This window comes from Rhineura floridana, chromosome 2 (assembly GCF_030035675.1).
Source record: "Rhineura floridana isolate rRhiFlo1 chromosome 2, rRhiFlo1.hap2, whole genome shotgun sequence".
Classification (NCBI taxonomy): Eukaryota; Metazoa; Chordata; class Lepidosauria; order Squamata; family Rhineuridae; genus Rhineura; species Rhineura floridana.
This window is the reverse complement of record NC_084481.1, coordinates 152,230,498-152,253,874: the sequence shown is the minus strand read 5'-3', so window position 1 is coordinate 152,253,874 and position 23,377 is coordinate 152,230,498. Positions and strand designations below refer to the sequence as shown.

General features: G+C 42.5%; 1 protein-coding gene across 1 annotated transcript in view; it reads right to left on the bottom strand.

Annotated features, from left to right (window-relative positions):
- HSD17B12 (hydroxysteroid 17-beta dehydrogenase 12) overlaps nucleotides 1–23,377 on the bottom strand; it is a 114,189-nt gene that overhangs the window by 41,896 nt on the left and 48,916 nt on the right. The window lies entirely within an intron of this gene.

Genomic DNA, 23,377 nt, shown 5'->3' with positions numbered 1-23,377 from the left:
TGTACATCTTAACAAGAGATTTTAGTAGGTATAAGTGTTTTAAAATTACTGATTTTATATTTTAATTTTTTTCTGTAACCTGTTTTTTAATGTTTGTTTTTTAATGGATATTTTAAAAGAATATTTTAGACTGTCTTGAAAATAGCTTAGAGGTCCTTTCTTCTAGTAAGCAGTATGTACGTTTTATTAAATAAAAATAAATAAAACAAATAGCAATAATTTCACCTGGTGATGGCTCAAAAAAAAGTGAGGCTTTGATGTCAGAAACAGTTGACAAGAAGCCACAGCCATAATTGGGAACACTCTGGATCACATGTCAAGTCTTCCATACAATTGCAAGCTTTTGTAGGGGTGGGGAACAGCTGAGGGCCACATTCCTTTGGGGGTAATCTATCAGGGAATGCATGTTGGTAATGAACTGAATCAGAATAAAAAATTGGAGGAACCACCCCTTTTTTTTCTTTCCTTCCCCCCTCTGCTCTGAACAAAGGTTGAACTGGTCACTTGAAAAGGGCTCCCCCCTTCTTGTATTGCTCCACCCATTTCAGCTCTCTCCCCCCCCACCCCAATGCCTTTTCTCCTTCTGGGTTGCCCATCCAAATGAAATTAGGCCAAGGGGCACAGGTTCTCCACCTGTTTTTAGGACTTGCAAGACAGTCTATATAATGGTTTATATTTCAACCACTATGCGAGAGAAATTATTCTTCCCATTTTGCAGATTGTAAAGGAACAAGAGTGAGACAGCTATCCACAGGTCTCAACTGAAAATCAACTGTGAAACAGAAGGGACTAAAAACTTCCCTTCATTACTTACACCACTGAGGAACTGTGTTCTTGATTCTCCTCTTCCCTGTGTTGCTATATATTAATTCATTCATCATCTGCCCAAAGAGACCTTTGTCTACTTCCCTTCTTGCTTCAGTTAGGACCACACAAGGTAACCATCCTTAGATTTCTGTTGTATTTTCTCAATATAGGCTGCACCTGAATGACTTCATCAAATCCCATGACGTTCAGTACCACTAATAAATATGCTGGAACCCAAGTTCTACTTCTACCCCATATTTTTTCTTCTGCTCAACCCTCCCTCAACAACAGATTGATAGATTTCTGACTGGATATTTCACTATGGCTCAAAATCAATAATCCATCACTGAACACATCCTTTCTTCTAAGCTTTCCTCTTACTGTATACTCTTCATATTCACTAGCATCACCTTAAACTGGCTTTATTGCTTACTCCCCCATTTGTTTCCTCTATTCAGTCCATCACCAACTTGAGTTATCAAAGTCTGCTTAGGGCAAAGTAAAACCATGGCACTACCTTTATACTGTAGCATATGGCATACATTTTAGCTTTTCAGGTGGCGGCTGCGGTGCTAGTGGAGGGTGGCTGCGGTGCTAGTGGAGGGTGGCAGCGGTGGCAGAGGAGGTTGCTCTGGCAGGGGCTCTGGGGAGCTCATGCCAGGAGGCAGCAGCAGCAGCCTGGCTGCCAGGGGCTGCCGATGGAGGAAGAGGCGGAGGAGACGCCACCATGGCTGCTTTGGTGGCGGGGGGCCTGTCGTTGTGGACACGCTCATTGGAGCGGGTGCTGGAAGAGGCGGCAGCCAGCAGTGCCCTCAACCTGAGCGGCAGGAAGCTGAGGGATTATCTGCAGGGCAGCACTGCTAGCCACGACCTTAGCGATACCATCCAGGCTGTACAATATTTCTTCACCGCCGCCTCCACCTCCTGGTCCTGGGCCTGCTTTGCAGGCCGGCTGGCCATGAACTTCCTGTGCAGGCCCATGCATGGTGCCAGGCAACAGCAGAGCCTGGTGGCATTGGAGGACCCGTTGCCGGGCAACATGTCACAGCCGCAGTTCAGCCAAACTCAGCTGCCACCCACGTCGAGATATGGCGCTTCAAAGCGGTGCACCCTAACATCTACACCTCAACATCTATGCCATTTACCTTATTGAGCGCATCAATGATCTCGCACTCCAGAGCTGGATTCGTGAGCACGTTATCTCCACTGCAGAAATACAGCTGGAAGAGCTGGATAAAAACCATGCAGGAGACGAAGCCATGACAACTCAAGCCAGAATTTCCAACAAGATCAGAAGGATCCAGTATAATTCCTACAGTATGATATCTACTATTGGAAGCTTGTAATTGCTGTTTTTTCCCTTCTTTTTAATAATGTTATTTGTTATTTAATTTTGAGAATTGTATTATTTTATTGATGTATTGATGTATTATGTTCTATTGACATATTGCTATATTCGTGTTTTTTGTAAGCCACCTTGAGGGCCTTTTGGCCATAAGGCGGGGTATAAATAAAATAAAATAAAATAAAATAAAATAAATAAATGAATGGACTACCTTCAAGTCTATCCCCACTTATGGCGACCCTATGAATAGGGTTTTCATGGTAAGCGGTATTTAGAGGGGGTTTACCATTGCCTCCCTCTGAGGCTAGTCCTTCCCAGCTGGCTAGGGACTACTCAGCTTGCCACAGCTGCGCAAGCCAGCCTCTTCCTTATCCGCAATTGCCAGTTGGAGGGCAACTGGGCTCCTTGGGACTATGCAGCTTGCCCACGGCTGCAGAGGTGGCAGGGCACATAACCCCTGAGCCACTCACTGTGGGGGTGATCTTTAGCTGGCCCTTTACACCCAGGAGACACGAGCGGGGATTTGAACTCGCAGACTCTGGACTCCCAGCCATGCTCTCCTCCTCACTGAGCTATACCAGCCACGTGCTACACAACTTTTTTTTTTTTTTTTTTTTTTGCTGCAACCAAGTAACAGATCATTGTTTGCTTGGAGAGAAACATATTGTGAGTGCTGGTTTGAAATAAGTCAAGTCTTGTGACTTATTGCTCCCACTCATGCTTGGGAAGGAGCACAGTGGGAGCAATTCACCAGTGTACACTAGCATGTTGCTCTTTCATGATCTCCCTGACGAGGTGTTATCTTTTCGGTACCAGGTTAACACTCTCCTCTTCTCCCAGGCGCTTCAGCATGTGTTTTTAAATTTTTTAAATTGTGTTTTTAAATTGTTTTTTTGTGTTTTTAAATTTGTGTATTTGTTTATAATGTTTTTAATTGCTGTAAACTGCCCAGAGAGCTTCAGCTATGGGGCGGTATACAAATGTAATAAATAAATAAATAAATATCTTCATAGCTTACTACATTGTCAGCAAGGGCCACAATCAAATGGTTCATACTCTACTTATCTTCTCTTTGACTACCACAAGCTTCTTCTCTGGTTTTTCACTATTTCACTTCAATCCTCTATCTGGACCGCTGCTGACAAAATAACCAGCCTCTCTCATTGCACCAACAGTGTAACATCCCTTAAATCCCTGTATACTCTATTTTTGTTCACTCTCTTATCCAACAAACTCACTGTTCTTGCCTTCACAGCATCCATGGTCTTTCCTCATCCCGCTGTATCCCTTCACAACACAGCCCATAGTGCTCAAGAGTGAGCCCCAACTCCCCAAAGAGGCTTTTCAGGGGCCTGTGAGAAAAGGGATCTATCAGTTGTGCAAAGTGTTGAATGGAACCCATAGTATCATAAAATGACAAAGATGCAATAATTCTACATACTACATCATTCAAAATGATCATTTTAACAGACATAGGTGAGGTAAAATACCTCAAGTAATTCATAAAAATAGGTATCAGTTTAAAGGACAAAACCATTCACAAAAGAATTCCTAGGTTACCTCCAACTGAAAAATTGTGAACCTAATTGCATTCAGTTACTTACTTCTTCCTCCCCCTCCTAATATCCCCAATGGCAGATGCAAGTGTTTGCTTCCTACTTCATCTTTCAGAACAACTGCATTGTTTAAAAATCCCCAGGGATATGCTGCTATGCAAAATAACGACGTAAATAGCATTAAGCCCGTACTGCAGCAGTGGTCTTGTGATCACGTCAGAAGAAAATCAAGTTCAACATCTCTGTGGAGGGAGGTGGAGGCCTGCTATTTTTAGCAACATCTGTTCAATTGATACACATTCATGTTTGAAATATTGCAGTCACGTATCTGCAGAGAAATGTATCAATGGACACTACACAAAGCCTTCTTTTTATATTAGGAAATATTTGCAGCTTTTACTGCTAGCAAGAGTAATATACCCAGGGTTTAGAAAGAATAACATTAATATGCACTGACACATAGCTTTCTTCCATTTATTAATGCACAAGTTATCAATGGCTTGATTAGAAAAATACATGCATTGGAATGAGAAAAGTTACCAAGCTGAGTGAAAACCAAAAATAAAAAGCAATCATATAATAAATAAGGACCTTATGAAACAGTCTAAAATCTCCTCCAATAGCCCCACAGGGCTTTATGGAATAATGGGGCCATCATCACATCTGCAGCCCTGCACAATGGCAAAAAGTGGAGTTAAGGCAGATCGATCAGGCCTGAAGCAATCACACAATGGCAATGAGGCTGGCTCACAGATTCCGGTGAGCTCAGCTTTGCCCCAAGAAAGCCTGCTACCTGCTGCTCTTCCACCCACATAGCAGGTGGAAGTGTTATAGGATATCTATATTTTGGGACTTTTCATCCTTTTATTCATCTCAGTGATTCATCTTAGTGATCCAGAGTATGAAAGCCTAGTTACTGTGACCCATGGAAAATGGCCCTTTTGTTGACTCTAGTTTCAGGATGACCAGAACTGATTTCCTGATTCCAAAAAGATAGGTATCGACTAAGCAAATAAATAATAAGGAAGGTTCCAAGTCTACCCAGGAATAACCCCTTCAACTAAACAATGCTCCCTGCCTGATGCAGAGTTCAGGTTAATGAAACTCATACAAGACAAGAAGTTATGTCTCAGAAGCAGAAATTTACACTCATACATTTACTCTGGAGACTGCAGGTATAATCTTTAACTTTACCCTGTGAGACAAACAGGATGAAGAAAATCCTTTCATGTCACTAGATCACCCACTTCTCTCCCTCCCTAGCTTACATGTAATCCAATGTAACTCCAAAATATATTTAAGGTTAGGTTTTTCATGAATTAAGCAGCACACTGTTCCAACAAACTTCTTGGCTTTGCATCGTGCCCTAAGATCATTTCACCATGCAGCTTGAGACACCATGCAAGGATTGGGTAAGGATGATATGCTTGGCCATGTGGCAATATCTAGGAGGACTTGGCTCTCACCAAGCATACAATTCTTATTCTGACTTTGTGCCTTAACTCTCTTCAAGGAAAGGTACATTGTTTTTCTTCTCTTTCTATCTGCGGTTCGAGTCTTGGGCTTGAGTGTATGTAAAGCAAACCCATACTCTCATAGCTTCAGTGTGTGGCTGTATTAGTCAGAATGCTGCCTGTGTTGTAAATTGAACACTATATTTTTCCTGTTTCCTCTTTCAGTAAACCAACCTTTATTTTATCTTTTGTGTGCTTTCTTGGGTTGTGGATAGATTTACACACATATAAGAGCAAAATTTTAATTCCAGCAAAAGGTTCTGCTATGCTCTCAGGGGTGCATCTGGGTTCCTGGTGGGTATTCATGCATTGGGGATTCTCACATACATGTTTGTTTGTTTATTTATTATTTGATTTATATCCCGCCCTTCCTTCCAGCAGGAGCCCAGGGTGGCAAACAAAAGCACTAAAAACACATTAAAACACCATAAAAATAGACTTTAAAAGACATTATAACAAAACAACGTGAAAAACATTTTTAAAAAGCTTTCAAGACATCTTTAAAAAAGGTTAAAAATATATTGTTTTTTTAAAAAAGGTTTAAAAACATATTAAAAAGTAATTCCACCACAGATGCAACTGTAACACGTTGTTACAGAAGGGGGAGGAGGGTGACAGGGCTGAGCAGACGGACACCATCGCCCAACCCCAAAAGCCCCTCCCCACCAGCCCAGCACAAAGTGGGGTTTGGATTATTCTGCCGGTGTGGTATGTGAGAAAACAGAAACCTGCGACTTGGAACAAAAAGTTCACCACAAGCAGAATTCTCTAAACAGTAACATACTTCTGTTGCAAAGTAGAACAATTTTGAAAGTAGATGAAACTTAGCTTATTGGCAGGCAATAGATAGGGATACCAGATCAAAGACCCAACCCCATATGAAGGACAGATAGGGAATGTAGCAAGTACATCTTTCAACTTTGCCACTATTAGATCCTTCAAGTTTATCTTTCAAATAGATATTCTGGATAGTGATGCTCAACATATGGCCTATTTCATTAATTTTGTCCAACAGCTGATTTGGCCAAATTTAACCAATTAAATGTAAATATTTCTGATGGTTTTTTTTAATATGTTTCTAACCCTTTTTAAAAGATGTTTTTAAAGCTTTTTTAAAAAAATGTGTTTAACGTTTTGTTTTAATGTATTTTAAGGTCTGTTTTTATGATGTTTTAAAGTGTTTTTAGCTTTTCTGTTTGCCGCCCTGGGCTCCTGCTGGGAGGAAGGGTGGGAAATAAATCAAATAATAAATAAATAAATAGTTTTTGAAGCCATGAAAAACTTATTTTCTGGTTCAAAATGGGCCAGCAGCATGGTAATATGCACAAGGTACCAGTCTGCAAAATAAGAAGTGGGGACCAGCAAACCCTTGCAGTCATAGAGGGGCAGGGCAGAGGAAGAAAACCTCTCCCCCCTCTTGCAGTATATACTACTGTGGTAATAGCACAACCTTTTGAGAGATTAATGATCAGCTTTTCATAACATTTAGTTTTTTAAAAAAAAAACTAGATCAACATAGAGCCAAACTGGTTTTAATGATGGAGATACAATTTAGTGTTCAAGTTTGATACAGTGCACTTCTATGAGGTTAAATGCCAACTGTGGAGCAAACCCTATTGCCATTTATATAATTGAAACACAGATTAAATTATTACATGTACCTAGTCTGTGACAACAGGTATGCTGGCATTTCTATCAAGATACCTATTATGCTACAGATGTTTAATACAATGCTGCTCCTTATTTTGTCAATCCTGTTACTGGCGGAGCCATGCTAGCTGGGGGTGGACTGATGCATGGGGGTGGGAAGACTTGGACTGGGATGGACCCAGTAAGGGGTGGGAAGTCGAAGCAACCGCCACTCCGGGCATTGACAGACCATCTCCAGCGATCCCAAGAAGGACCCCCGGCCCGGCTCATTATCCTGGCTCCTCCATTGCCATCGCCAGACAGCTCTTCTCCCATAGAAGAAGATGGGACTGATGCCGAGACTCCGCCTTTGCCCCGGTCCAGGAGGTGAATGCAGTGGGAAATTCAACAAACACAGCTCAGGAGTTCGTGATTACGCGCCTGCCTCCAACCATGACTCAGGGTACGTGCAAGTGGGGTGTGTGTGTGCCAGCCCTACTTCAGCTGGGTGAAGAGAGGGGGTTAGTTGCTGAGTCAACAACTTTATGCTGCCAAGTTGTGCCTACTTAGAGAGGGATGCTGAGTTCTAAGTAAGCCATATGTAGATTCATGAAGTGCGCTGAACGGAAACCTTCTCTTACTCCAATAAAAAAAAACCTACAGCCGTGTCTGAGTCTGAGTTCTGGCAGGATAGTTACAAATCAAAAGTATACTTGATTTACTGCTGTCATTGAGACACTAAATTGTCATTTAGAAGTTAAAACTGTATATTATCAAAGTATAGTGGCAGTCTTCTACTATACAGTTGCAAGTAATAAATTATTTTTAGTCAAACATCACAAGCTAATTTTCAATTTTACTCAAGGACTTTTGCTTTCACAATTTAATGTACAACACTACTGCCATTTCTCAGAAAATGCAAGGAGTAACATTTGAAGAGGGCAGCATGTAATGTGTGCAAACGTGTACCTTTTTATATAGTCCACAAATATGGGCAGAAAGTTAGAAGTCTTGCATTGCTAGTCATTCACCCACAATCTAGTTACTGCCTTTGCAGTCTTCAAGCAGGATCTTAATGAGGGATACTACCCTGATTATCTCACATTAGGCATAGAAGGTGCAAATACAAGAGATTATAACCCACAATAAGATTAAGTAAAACATCACTTAAACACAACTACTGGGCTGCTTTTAAGTGGTATTATTGGAAACAGCTGAGTGCAACTCATCTTCCCAATGTGAGCCTTCATGTGCAGCATAGTAACACTTTGCAGCTATGAGGAAAGCTGACAATGTTTCTGGCAGTTTCCAATTCCTCTGAAGATATGATTTTGCATTTCATTAAGGAAGGAAACAACATTAACTGGAAAGAGCTCAATATTCTAATATGCTAGGGCTGAAGAGGTGTTTCCTAAGCATCACTTTCAGGCATCTGAATAATGTGGTCAGGAGCATAACCATCCCGCTCCTTTAATCAAAGATCCATCTAATCCAGATCCCATGTCCTTTAGTGGACCATTACATGCTTCTAATAACACAAACAGGGCTTGAAAGCAATAGTTTTCCCTCTGCTGTTAACCTCCAGCAACTGCATGTTCAGAGGCAGCATGCCACTGAATAAGAGATACAATTTAGCTATCATTCCCACTGACACACCTATATGCTGTAAATCTATTTAATATCCTTTTCAAGCCATCTAAAGCCAGTGGCAAGGAGCCATTATTATACAGCCATGAGAGTGGCTGTATACTATAGCCAGCATGGATTTTTCGCATTGCACAATGTTAAATTGAAAATACCCCCTTGCCATCCTGATGCTTCCCATAAGCTCATTACAAAACAAAACCTTACAAACCTTAATAGTCCTGAACTCAGAAATGCTTGCTTAACAACCCTGTAAATTTTCATGGTGATACACAACACACTCAGAGACAATCGAGAGTTCAAAGTGTAAAAAGGGGGGGGGACGCCTTTTGGACTTTTTTCTGTCAGAGTTCTCATAATCTGTTGAAATTAATTAAAAATCAGCAATGTTCATAGAGTACCTGTAATTCTCTTACTGACCTTGCCCCATATTCTGACATTCATCTTCTGAGTTTAAAAGTTAAAAAAATGTCTAGCTGATTTTTAATTAATTTAAGAAATTTAGCATTATAGTAAATTATAAACCCGGGCATGCCCAGTAAGAACCAACTTGTCAGTGTTCTAAAAGACAGACTCACAGCTGCTTGGCTAATCAGGGGACTACACCCACACCAGACCTTTACTGTATTTCACTTGAGACAGTTATGGCTTCCCCCAAAGAATCCTGGGAAGTGTAGTTAGTGAACAATACTGAGAGGAGACTCCTATTCTCCTGACAGAGCTCCAGTGGCTAGAGTGATTGAACACTCAGCTGCTCTGATTGAAGCTCTGTGAGGAGAACAGGGCATCTCCTAGCAACTCTCAGCATTCCTCACTAACTACACTTCCCAGGATTCTTTGGGAGAAGCCATGACTGTCAAAAGTGAAATAAAGGATGTGGCCAGTGACAGGTTTGGTTTAAAATTGGGTGGGACTACATGTACCTGCTACAGAATAACAAGTTGGGGGCAATGCTGAAAACCAATGATAGTTCACAATGTTTTCCTTTTGCAAAGGAAATGGCCTTCCCCTCTGCCCAGTGCCCACCCCCCAATCTCCTCCTCTCCCCCCCTCCTTCCTTCCCTCCCTGCCCCTCCACCACGTCAGTTTCACCTATCCTAAGTATGGGAATAAATCCCACTGAACTCAAAGAGCATGCAAATGATCAAACCTGCCCTCCCCTCTTCATCCCTCATGGTCAGTTTTTGCTATCTTAAGCATGACCGCATGGGAGTAAATCCCATTGAACTCAATAAGCATGCAAATGATCAAACCTGCCCTCCGCCCTCCCATCACCTCCCCTTTGCCCGTTCCTTCGGCCCTCCATTCCCCTTCCAATCCCCTCCTTCCCCCTCCTCCTCCCACACTTTCCACCTCCCTTCCTCCATCCATCTCTTATTCCCTCCACCTCCTCCTCACTCCCAAATGATCAAATAGAGGTAGGGAATACTTCCATGTACTTGAAGGAACTTTTTTTTAATGTTCCTTCAAGTTGACTACGACTTATGGCGACCCTATGAATCAGCAACCTCCAACAACATCTGTCGTGAACGACCCTGTTCTGATCTTGTAAGTTCAGGTTTGTGGCTTCCTCTATGGAATCAATCCATCTCTTGTTTGGCCCTCCTCTTTTTCTACTCCCTTCTGGTTTTCCCAGCATTATTATCTTTTCTAATGAATCATGTTTTCTCATTATGTGTCCAAAGTATGATAACCTCACTTTCATCATTTTAGCTTCTACTGATAGTTCTGGTTTAATTTGATCTAACACCGAATTATTTGTCTTTTTTGCAGTCCATGGTATCCGTAAGCTCTCCTCCAACACCACATTTCAAATGAGTTGATTTTTCTCTTATCCACTTTTTTCACTGTCTAACTTTCACATCCATACATAGAGATCGGGAATACCATAGTCTGAATGATCCTGACTTTAGTCTTCAGTGATGAATCTTTGCATTTGAGGACCTTTTCTAGTTATCTCATAGCTGCCCTCCCCAGTCCTAGCCTTCTTCTAATTTCTTGTCTCCATTTTGGTTAATGACTGTGCCAAGGTATTGATAATCCTTGACAAGTTCAATGTCCTCAGTGTCAACTGTAAAGTTACATAAACCTGTTGTCATTACTTTAGTCTTTTTGACGTTCAGCTGTAGTCCTGCTTTTGTGGTTTCCTCTTTAACTTTAATCAGCATTCATTTCAAATCATTACTGGTTTATGCTGGTAGTATGGTATCGTCTGCATATCTGAAATTGATATTTCTCCTTCCAGTTTTCACACCTCCTTCATCTTGGTCCAATTCTGCTTTCTGTATGATATGTTCTGTATATAAATTAAATAAATAGGGTGATAAAATACACCCCTGTCTCACACCCTTTCTGATGGGGAACCAACTGGTTTCATAGGGTTTTCGTGGTAGGAGATATTCAGAGGTGGTTTACCATTGCCTTCCTCTGAGTTTGGATGCATCTTAGTCTGGTGTCTCAGCTTTGACCATTCCGCCATGGGTGCCCCTGCTAGGAGTCTAGCCTCTTGGTCCAGACTCCTGATGGCATTGCTCTCAGCTTCTCCAACACTCTCAAGCCCCCTCACCACGTTAAGGTGTGCATCCTAGAGGGGGCTTGAAGGAACTACACGGCAATAAATGTATATGTACCCCTAAACTTGACAGTTTGTCACAAAATGCATCTTAGCAGCAAATTTTAGACACAGAGACTTCAATTAAGCAGTAATTTCCCAGTGACACCACCATTTCATTTGCCAGGAGAAATAGAATTTGCATGGAAGAGAAGGTGAATACATAGAGAAAAGGAGATTTAAGGTGTAGTTCTAGGAAGTAGGGAAGTGCAGATAATGGCAAACTGTAAGCTACAATTGTTTGATCTTCAGTGTTTAAAAAGCTATCAAGCAAACAGCCAACTCAGCCTCACTCATCTTGAAAAACAGATTAGGAAATTTAATAGCTTCATAAAGGTTCATAATACAGGGGTAGCAACTAATAAAAACTGAAATGAGAAAGTATTGCTCGATAGCACCTTTTAAAAAAAACCTGAAGATAGATCTATATTTAGAGTCAAGGACACATTACAGTATGTGCAATCCTTTGCACGCAATGGTCTTGCTTGTATCTGGACAAACACTACCCACTATAATTTTGTAAAGGAACCATATTTGTTCCAAATGTATTTAACTGTTGTGATTCAGATTTTTAAAACTTGAGTTTATTCTCAGGGGCGTCACTAGCAGACCGCACCTGGGTGACACCATGAGAGGGTGACACCCAGAGCCGCCCCATTGTGGGGCAGGGCGCCCGCGCCGTTGCCCGGCAAACGAGCCAAGAAGCGCTCCGGGTCGGCATCGGAGCAGCCAACTCCTCCTCGGAGGCAGGCAGGTGGGCAGGCGAGACCAGGAGCAGCGTTGGCGGGGTGAGGGAGGTGCGCCAGCATTCCCAGGCCTGCTCCTCCGGCACGCGCCCTCCCCGGGGCATGGATGGGGGGGCTGGCCACATGCACGCTCAGCACAAGATTTGGTGGCTCGCCAACGGCCCCCCAGCACCCGGTCCAGTGCGCACCGAAAGTAGGCGCCCGCTCGCTGGCAGTGAAGCCGGGACGGGCCTTCCACCATCAGCCTGGAGCGCGTGGAGAGCGCACACACACACGGCCAGCCACCCCGTCCATGCCCCTGGGAGGGCGCACGCAGGAGGTCCGCACCCCCTGCACTCCCGCTACTGACGCCGCTGTTTATTCTACATAGGAAAAGACAGCAGGTAGACACAGAATGGACACGCACATGCATGAGTGCTTGCTTTTTATACAAATGCTGGAATCCAGCAATCTGTCTTGTAAGGGACAGAATGCTAAGGAAAGGCAACATGATGGTGTAGAAGAGTTATGCGGAACTGGTGTATATTAAACAGTGCTCCATCCAAGTTCTCCACTGTAAATGTTGCAGCTCCACAGTACGAAATTCACTGATGTAACTACAGTGAAAGGAAATTTAACTATCCCTTTTTTGATTCAGGCTTTCAATGTGAAGCCTTTCATCCCAAAGACCATAGCTCCTTTCCAAGGATAGTATCATATGTGAAGACCTTCCTCTCCCCTTGTGTTTTTTTCTGGCATTTTATTCCATTGGCACATGCTTATGATTTTTTTTTAAAAGCCTATGGAATTCTTTAGATAAATATAAAGCAACTGGGTTCCTGGAATTTTTAATTTGGTATATCTTCCATAATATTGAACATTGCATTCTACAAAGTGTTCCATCACTGATATTAAAATTAAATGCCTACTTTTTACTTTTTACCTTGCTGAATACTCCCTCTACCTTATCCAAGCACCCTGGCAATCTAAAAATTGGGAAGTTGTGTTCTGCCAGTGATTTTATGTTCACCGCCCAGAGAGCTATCGCTAGTCGGGCGGTATATAAATTTAATAAATAATAATAAAATAAAAATAATAATGTGATGCCAAGTATCTTCAGTAACACCAAGTATCACCTTCAGCGGTAGAAAGCAAATACACTCCAAGACAAGCAGCCCTTTTTAAAATCACTTAATACCACATATGTATTATGCTGCATTTTATCATACACGATAGGATAGAGTGACTGTAGTTCTACCCAAACAGAAGTGGGGGGATCCTTTTCTTTTCCATCCAGTGCAAAATAACTACAAAAAACTTTATTCTGGCAGGTGATAAAATTAACTTCATTCAAGTAGCTTGAATCCATTTGAATGATTTGGCACTGGGTAGAAAAATACTGTGTTCATTTCAAAGTTCCCCACAAGGTTATTGTGATGCTGCTCATGCCTGCGTGTGTTCCTCACGCTTATGGTAATGAATGTTATTTTTAGCCTTCTTGAAAGGCAAACACCTGCCCAGAGGTTCCTGCATGGATTGCACCATATATTTAGTATAGTAGATTGCAAGCTCATTTTTAAAACTGGATCTATATTTTGAACATTGCTTTTTAAAATCAACATTTATAGTAACAGTTATTGAAAATGTCAATCTATTAGTGGCTAGTCAAGCTGTCTAAGAAAATTTCAAAACAAGATATGAATAAATGTGTAGCTATTTACTAACACTAAGATTGTCAAAATGAATCGTAGGGAATACTACTACTACGATGATGATGATGAAGAGTAAGAACACACACAATGTGAACTAAGTTACTAGGTTTTTTTTTAATCCTTAGCAGAGATGATGAACTCTTCTAAGAAATACCTCATTAAATAGATGTGCTTGATTACAATTATACTAATGTATTTTTGTGATACTTGACACGGTCTTTGAATTTGCTGGTTTTGTTGTTCTGGGGCTCTGGTGATTTGTCTGATTAAGTTCTGACCATCGCCTCTGATCTGTTTTGTTGTTTGATCTGTATGTTTTATTGCTTTATAATGTTGTAAGACTTAAACCACCTTGGGGATCCTTGCAGGCAAAGATGTGGGGTATATATAAACGGAAAAATCACAGAATTATTTCAAGAAATATCATACCTCTTGATTCAAGCAATTTAGGAAAGACACAAACTACAAGACATTTCCCACTTGCCATTCACTCACCACCTTACCACCAGCAAAACTGAAAGAAAAATTTCTTCCTGACCCAAATTTATAAAATGTGTGACATGAAATAAAAAAGTAAACTACTCAGACTACTCCTTTTAACCTGCATGTAGAAGGCTATCCCTACGTCAGCCACCACCTCCTACCATAGAAATATTACACCACAGGAGAAGAAGGAAGGCTACAAATTTATCTAGCAGTGATGGGGCAGACCAGGGCTCGAATCCCCACATAGCCATGAAGCTCACTGGGTGACCTTGGGCTAGTCACTGCCTCTCAGCCTCATGAAAACCCTATTCATAGGGTCGCCATAAGTCGGAATAGACTTGAAGGCAGTACACTTACATTTAACATCTTTCATAAATTTAGCCATTGCTGTTTTTAAGCCATAGGGTTATCTACCCCAGATCTGTTCTAGGAAGTCTATTTCAGAATCATCCAACTCTAACTTATTTCTGTTTGCTTTTAGGTTGGTCAATTTATAGTTATTAATGCTCATATATTTAGTTAACTTTTCAACAACTTTCCCGCACTCAATTTCAGAAAGATTCCATAATGTATTTTGATGTCACTGTACTACTTTACACCTTATGACTAAGAGTATCCAGTCTGGTTCTTCCATTTTCTATTATAAATTCATTTATTTATTATTTGATTTATATCCTGTCCTCCCTCCCAGCAGGAGCTCAGGGCGGCATAATATATATATATATTACGCATAACATATAAACAGAGAATTTCAGTCAATCTTCCCCGAGTACTTGTAGGATAAAGATGTTGGAGAGAAGACAGAGCTTGATAAAGGAGCAGTAAGGAAAACTGACTGGTAACTGACAGTTCAGAACATGCATGCCTATGCACATTCAAAAATGGTTTTATCAATGAACTGGATTTTTACAAAAGATTTTAAGGGAACGGCAATAGCTTGCTTGGGGTGGGGAGCGACTAAGTCCTATCACAGGAGGCACTACGGGGCAGCTGCAGTGATGCAGGACGAAACATTTTCCAACATGGAAATATGAGCAGCAGGAAATCTTCCAAGAAAAAGATTGCTTTTTTTTTTGGCAGAAGCAAAAGAATTTCTAAAACTGCCTTGTTTCATAAAATTACTTAATGATATTAATGTAACCACAGTGAAAGTATGCATACACAGTCTTTATTTGCAATCAGGATACCTGGGGGGGGGGCTGCTATTCCCAATCACGCATAAAGTTGTATGCACATAGAAACCATTGTCACATTTCACTGAATGGGCAGACCTCTAAGGCCTAAAAAGGTGTTATCCTGCTCCCCCTCTATGTGTTGATTGAACATACAGACAGGATGAAAAGAGGATTTATACCCAGAAAACATACAGATACCTAAGCCTGCATCTGAGTGACAGCAGACCCACTGAAATCAATGGACGTGACCAAATTGTCAGTTGATTTAAATGGGTATACTCTGGCTCTCATTTACTTGGTACATTCCCTAATACTTACTAATTTGGGCATGCTAAAAGTGATGACCTTGTTCATGTGTCACTTTAAACCATACAGTTAAACATTTATGGTTTAAAAGAGAAAAAGTGCAAGATACTATAGGGTATGGGGCTAAAATTGCAGGTGCTCACTCTTCCCCTGCTCCTGCAGCGAGTGAAGCCATGATTTGACTTATGGTACGTCTGAATCCCGGCTTGTTCCCCTCACAATCAGTAAGCCAAGAACAAACCTTGGTTACATCTCATTGTGTTTTTTAATTATTATTATTGATTTTATATTAACATACATAGAACCAATTGTAACAATATAATTCCATACTTGTGGGTTTGTTTAGAGACAAAGGAATCGCAACCCAAGTTTGGTCATAACGCTAAGTCAAACCAAACCAGCAGCAGGAATGAGGGATGCATGAGACACTCATGATATTAGCTTGGAGCACCTATACAATGTGTATTCACTTTTAAACTATAGTTAAATTTTTACTATGGTTTAAAGTAACATGCAAATCAAGCCAATATGTTGACCGTAGTTAGCATTTTCTTTTCCACTCTTACATTTTAAACATGTTCAGGAACACATTTACAAATATCGTAACAATTCCCAAGTATGTATTTGAATTAATATTAATATTAAAGTTAAAAGCGCATTAAGTGTGCTTTACTGAATTTTCCCCCTAATAAGATATTTCAGTACAAATGCCTTTCTCTATGGGGAAAACATCTGATTTTTATATAGCACAAAATTTTTACATGGCATACTTTACTTTTATTTATTAATACACTAACAAACAAATAAGATCCCAATAGCTATTTATTTTTAATAGCATTTTTACCTTGTTCTTTAACCAAAGTGGCTTACAAGATCAGTAGTAAAATAGTTTCTGTCCTCTGGCTTACAATCTAAAGTTGTGGGGAGGTGAAAAGTGCAATAAGGGAACAAAACAGAAGGTTGCAAGAGCAAAAGATGAAGAATGTGACAAAGATAAGATGCCAAAACCCTCAATTACAAGAACTAGGGGATTAAAGCTCCTATAGAAATTAAGAGTATCACAAAAACTTTGCTTCTCATAGTACTTACACTTAATAGCATGCAAAACCAATAAAGTGTGTATACCAGTTCAATTCTTTAAGCGGGAAATTAATTTTTTTTTCAGGGAAAGGATTGCCTCAACATGGGGAACAATGCAGAGAATCATTTAGCTATGTCAGTTGACAGCAAATAATTAGTTCATTTTGCCTTAAGAGCAGCCACACTTGATACACCACTAAAATGGACTTGCACATTGTTTTATATGAACATCCCCAAAGCGATTTACAATATATATAATACAATAAAACATAATAAAAGTTGGGTGGAATTAAGTGATTGTGCATATTTAATTCCTTGTGTATACAGACAGAAGCTATTAGAGTTGCAAGCTACAGTAGACAACCCTTTTGTTATGCATAATCAGAAGTACAGCCTCAAACACTTGGACAAAGTTACGTTTGTCAGATACTGGCAGAGGAAGTGTTAAACAAAGACAGACTATTCAGTGAAAACTGTCAGAAGTGCAATCTTGAACTCTTTCATCAACTTTTGCTGAGCCAGTGCACAGCAGCTGTGAAAAAGGCAAATTCCATGCTAAGATCATTAGGAAAGCGAATAAAAATAAAACTGTCAACCTGGTTGCAAATACCCCCTCCTTCTTAGGGAAGGTAATTGAGACGGTTGTGGTACAGCAACTACAAGTACTCTTGGATGAAACAGATTATCTTGACCCATCCCAGTCTGGGTTCAGGCCTGGTTATAGGACTGAATCCGCCTTGGTCGCCCTGATGGATAATCTTTATCGGGAGAAGGACAGGGGGAGTGCAACTCTGTTATTCTTACTTGATCTCTCAGTGGCTTTTGATACCATTGACCATGGTATCCTTCTGGGCTGACTAGGTGAGATGGGTATTGGAGGCACTGTTTTACAGTGGTTCTGATCCTATCTCCAGGGTCGTTCTCAGAGAATAGCATTGGGTGACTGTCTTTCGGCCCCCTGGCAGCTGTGCTGTGAGGTGCTGCAGGGTACCATCTTGTCCACCATGCTGTTTAACATCTATATGAAGCCCTTGGGAGCAGTCATCAGGAGCTTTGGGGCTAGGTGTCAGCAGTATGCTGATGATGCCCAGCTCTATTTCTCCATAACATCTGAATTGGGAGAGTCTATGCAAGCCCTGGACCGCTGCCTCGACTCGGTGGTGGGCTGGATGAGGGCCAATAAACTGAGTCTGAATGGAAGTATAAAATGGACCATTGGTCTCACCTGAAGGGTGATTTTCTCAGGTAGACTGCTGTCATGTGGGATATAGCGCCATCTAGCGTCCGAAGGCAAGAATGGATCTAAGTCAAGACCGGAGGCATCGAGCCCCTCCCACTCCAGTTCATTTGTGACGAGACTGAAGTGAGATATATCTGAGAAGACAAAATAGGCCAACGGGCCTACCAGCAAGGAAACATTGTCCCAAATAATAACCCAAAGATTACATGCATATTAACAGTTCCAAAAGGGTCTTGACTTGGCTAAATAGTTTAAACAGCATAACTCTAAAGAGTGATAAGAACATAAGAAGAGCCTGCTGGATCAGGCCAGTGGCCCATCTAGTCCAGCATCCTGTTCTCACAGTGGCCAACCAGGTGCCTGGGGGAAGCCCGCAAGCAGGACCCGAGTGCAAGAACACTCTCCCCTCCTGAGGCTTCCGGCAACTGGTTTTCAGAAGCATGCTGCCTCTGACTAGGGTGGCAGAGCACAGCCATCATGGCTAGTAGCCATTGATAGCCCTGTCCTCCATGAATTTGTCTAATCTTCTTTTAAAGCCGTCCAAGCTGGTGGCCATTACTGCATCTTGTGGGAGCAAATTCCATAGTTTAACTATGCGCTGAGTAAAGAAGTACTTCCTTTTGTCTGTCCTGAATCTTCCAACATTCAGCTTCTTTGAATGTCCACGAGTTCTAGTATTATGAGAGAGGGAGAAGAACTTTTCTCTATCCACTTTCTCAATGCCATGCATAATTTTATACACTTCTATCATGTCTCCTCTGACCCGCCTTTTCTCTAAACTAAAAAGCCCCAAATGCTGCAACCTTTCCTCGTAAGGGAGTCGCTCCATCCCCTTGATCATTCTGGTTGCCCTCTTCTGAACCTTTTCCAACTCTATAATATCCTTTTTGAGATGAGGCGACCAGAACTGTATACAGTATTCCAAATGCGGCCGCACCATAGATTTATACAACGGCATTATGATATCGGCTGTTTTATTTTCAATACCTTTCCTAATTATCCCTAGCATGGAATTTGCCTTTTTCACAGCTGCCGCACACTGGGTCGACATTTTCATCGTGCTGTCCACTACAACCCCGAGGTCTCTCTCCTGGTCGGTCACCGCCAGTTCAGACCCCATGAGCGTATATGTGAAATTCAGATTTTTTGCTCCAATATGCATAATTTTACACTTGTTTATATTGAATTGCATTTGCCATTTTTCTGCCCATTCACTCAGTTTGGAGAGGTCTTTTTGGAGCTCTTCGCAATCCCTTTTTGTTTTAACAACCCTGAACAATTTAGTGTCATCAGCAAACTTGGCCACTTCACTGCTCACTCCTAATTCTAGGTCATTAATGAACAAGTTGAAAAGTACAGGTCCCAACACCGATCCGTGAGGGACTCCACTTTCTACAGCCCTCCATTGGGAGAACTGTCCGTTTATTCCTACTCTCTGCTTTCTGCTTCTTAACCAATTTCTTATCCACAAGAGGACCTCTCCTCTTATTCCATGACTGCTAAGCTTTCTCAGAAGCCTTTGGTGAGGTACCTTGTCAAACGCTTTTTGAAAGTCTAAGTACACTATGTCCACTGGATCACCTCTATCTATATGCTTGTTGACACTCTCAAAGAATTCTAATAGGTTACTGAGACAGGACTTTCCCTTGCAGAAGCCATGCTGGCTCTGCTTCAGCAAGGCTTGTTCTTCTATGTGCTTAGTTAATCTAGCTTTAATCATACTTTCTACCAGTTTTCCAGGGACAGAAGTTAAGCTAACTGGCCTGTAATTTCCGGGATCCCCTCTGGATCCCTTTTTGAAGATTGGCGTTACATTTGCCACTTTCCAGTCCTCAGGCACGCAGGAGGACCCAAGGGACAAGTTACATATTTTAGTTAGCACATCAGCAATTTCACATTTGAGTTCTTTGAGAACTCTCGGGTGGATGCCATCCGGGCCCAGTGATTTGTCAGTTTTTATATTGTCCATTAAGCTTAGAACTTCTTCTCTCGTTACCACTATTTGTCTCAGTTCCTCAGAATCCCTTCCTGCAAATGTTAGTTCAGGTTCAGGGATCTGCCCTATATCTTCCACTGTGAAGACAGATGCAAAGAATTCATTTAGCTTCTCTGCAATCTCCTTATCGTTCTTTAGGACACCTTTGACTCCCTTATCATCCAAGGGTCCAATTGTCTCCCTAGATGGTCTCCTGCTTTGAATGTATTTATAGAATTTTTTGTTGTTGGTTTTTATGTTCTTAGCAATGTGCTCCTCAAATTCTTTTTTAGCATCCCTTATTGTCTTCTTGCATTTCTTTTGCCAGAGTTTGTGTTCTTTTTTATTTTCTTCATTTGGACAAGACTTCCATTTTTTGAAGGAAGTCTTTTTGCCTCTAAGAGCTTCCTTGACTTTGCTCGTTAACCATGCTGGCATCTTCTTGGCCCTGGCGGTACCTTTCCGGATCTGCGGTACGCACTCCAGTTGAGCTTCTAATATAGTGTTTTTAAACAACTTCCAAGCATTTTCGAGTGATGTGACCCTCTGGACTTTGTTTTTCAGCTTTCTTTTTACCAATCCCCTCATTTTTGTGAAGTTTCCTCTTTTGAAGTCAAATGTGACCGTGTTGGATTTTCTTGGCAATTGGCCAGTTACATGTATGTTTAATTTAATAGCACTGTGGTCACAGCTCCCAATCAGTTCAACAACACTTACATCTTGCACCAGGTCCCGGTCCCCACTGAGGATTAAGTCCAGGGTTGCTGTCCCTCTGGTCGGTTCCATGACCAACTGGTCTAGGGAATAGTCATTTAGAATATCTAGAAACTTTGCTTCTTTGTCATGACTGGAACACATATGCGGCCAGTCTATGTCCGGGTAGTTGAAGTCACCCATTACTACCACATTTCCTAGTTTGGATGCTTCCTCAATTTCATATCTCATCTCCAGGTCTCCCTGAGCATTTTGATCAGGGGGACGATAGATCGTTCCCAGTATTAAGTCCCTCCTGGGGCATGGTATCACCACCCACAACGATTCTGTGGAGGAGTCTGCCTCTTTTGGGGTTTCGAGCTTGCTGGATTCAATGCCTTCTTTCACGTATAGAGCGACTCCGCCACCAATACGTCCTTCCCTGTCCTTCCGATATAGTTTATATCCAGGGATAACCGTATCCCACTGGTTTTCTCCATTCCACCAGGTCTCCGTTATGCTCACTATATCAATGCTCTCCTCTAAGACCAAGCACTCCAGTTCTCCCATCTTGGTTCGCAGGCTCCTAGCATTAGCGTACAGGCACTTGTAAGCAGTGTCTCTCTTCAAGTGTCTTTGGCACTTGTGGTTAGGCCTGTGGTAATTTTGCTCTTCTGAATTTATATCCTGTGCCCCTGCTCTCACAATGCCTACTTCTAGGCCTACCCCTTTTAAAATTTCATCATTTCTTTGGTTTTTATCCCGGGGGGAGGTTTATTCCGAACCGGACCTTTCTCAGCTCCTGTCGGGTTTCCCCCCTCAGTCAGTTTAAAAGCTGCTCTGCCACCTTTTTAATTTTAAGTGCCAGCAGTCTGGTTCCATTCTGGTTCAAGTGGAGCCCGTCCCTTTTGTACAGGCCCGGCTTGTCCCAAAATGTTCCCCAGTGCCTAACAAATCCAAACCCTTCCACCCGACACCATCGTCTCATCCACGCATTGAGACTGCGAAGCTGGGCCTGTCTGGCTGGTCCTGCGCATGGAACCGGTAGCATTTCAGAGAAAGCCACCTTGGAGGTCCTGGCTTTCAGCATCCTACCTAGCAACCTAAATTTTGCTTCCAGAACCTCACGGCTGCATTTCCCCATGTCGTTGGTGCCAACGTGCACCACAACCACTGACTCCTTCCCAGCACTGTCTACCAAACTATCTAAACGACGGGCGATATCCGCAACCTTCGCACCAGGCAGGCAAAACACCTTGCGGTCTACACGCCCATCACACACCCACTGTCTATGTTCCTAATGATCGAATCACCCACTACAAGGATCCCTCCACCCCCTGGAGATATATCCTCAGCACGAGAGGATAGCTGCTCATCCCCCAAGGAATGGGTCCCTTCTAAGGGATCGTTTCCCTCTTCCTCAGCTGGATGCTCTCCTTCCCCGAGACCATCGTTCTCCATGATAGCAGGAGAGCTATCATCGTTGGAGTGGGACACAGCTATAACGTCCCTGAAGGCCTCCTCCACACACCTCTCTGCCTCTCTCAGCTTTTCCAGGTCCGCCACCTTGGCCTCAAGGAAATGAAGTCGTTCCCGGAGAGCCAGGAGCTCATTGCACCGAGAGCATACCCACGACTTCTGTCCAACAGGCAGATAGTCGTACATGCTGCAGGCGGTGCAAAACACTGGAAAGCCCCCACACCCCTGCTGGCTTCTTGCCTGCATAGTTTTGTTTAAGGTTTATTACGTCAATGGGTTGGAGACCGCGGTTTAGTTGAGGTTAGGGAACAGACAGGCAGAGTGGGGGGCCCTGGCCTCCTCGCCCTGCTGCCGAACTCGCTCTGCTGCTTAACTCGCCTTGACGCTTTGTCAGCTGGGGCTCCCTCTAGCTCGTGGAGCAGGCTCCCTCGCTAGGGTAATAATTTGATAATTATTGATAATTTGCAAGGTACCAAAAACCCCAATAGCCTCCAACAGGGAGGGCCATGACGGCAGTCTACCTGAGAAAATCACCCTTCAGGTGAGACCAATGGTCCATTTTCCTCAGGTAGCCTGCCATCATGTGGGATGTACCAAAGCAGCCCCAAATAGGGAGGAACCACCCTTTGATTAATTGTCGTAAAGAACTTGTTGTAAAACATGCCTCCCAAAGGAAACATCGGCAGAAGCGTAACAGTCTATCTGGTAATGCCTTATAAAGGAATTTGGGGTAGACCACACAGCCACTCTGCAAATCTCTGCCAGAGGAGCGTTGGTTGCGAAAGAGCCGTAGTGGCTGCTGACCTAGTTGGGTGCACCGTTATATAATGAGGCACTGGCAGCTGAAGCGACTCATAGGCCAATGCAATGCAGGCACGCAACCAACGAGATAATGTAGACCTCGCTAGACCGGCCGACTTCCATCAGTGCAGGTAGTGTATGGGAGGAGAACGTTGTCATACAGAGAGAAAGAGTTTGCTACTGCTACTATTATTGCTGCTATTGGATTATCGCCCTTCCCTGTGGGATTTCTACCTAGCAGACGAGTATCCAGTAAAATTGGCCCCAAGATACCCAGCCGACCGTGACTGATTTTTACCATCTGCCCCTCCTGGAGGGACACAAAAGCCGGCTGACTGGGGTGGCCTGGAAGATTCAAGACTGGCAGGAAGAGGAGAACATCACCACCTAAGGAAAGAGAGTCTGCTGTTTCGTTTCTGTTGGATCATCACTTCCATCTTTACCACCCTCTTTTGGGAGGGTTGTTTTAAGAACAGGTGCCTGCCTGAGTGGTGGAAGCTTATATTGGGGATGTGTCAAGGGAGTGAGGGGGGAAGGGGGGGCAACGTATAGCGAGGCTGAGCGGCAGAGGCTGGTGGAAATGTTGCCCAAAAAACATC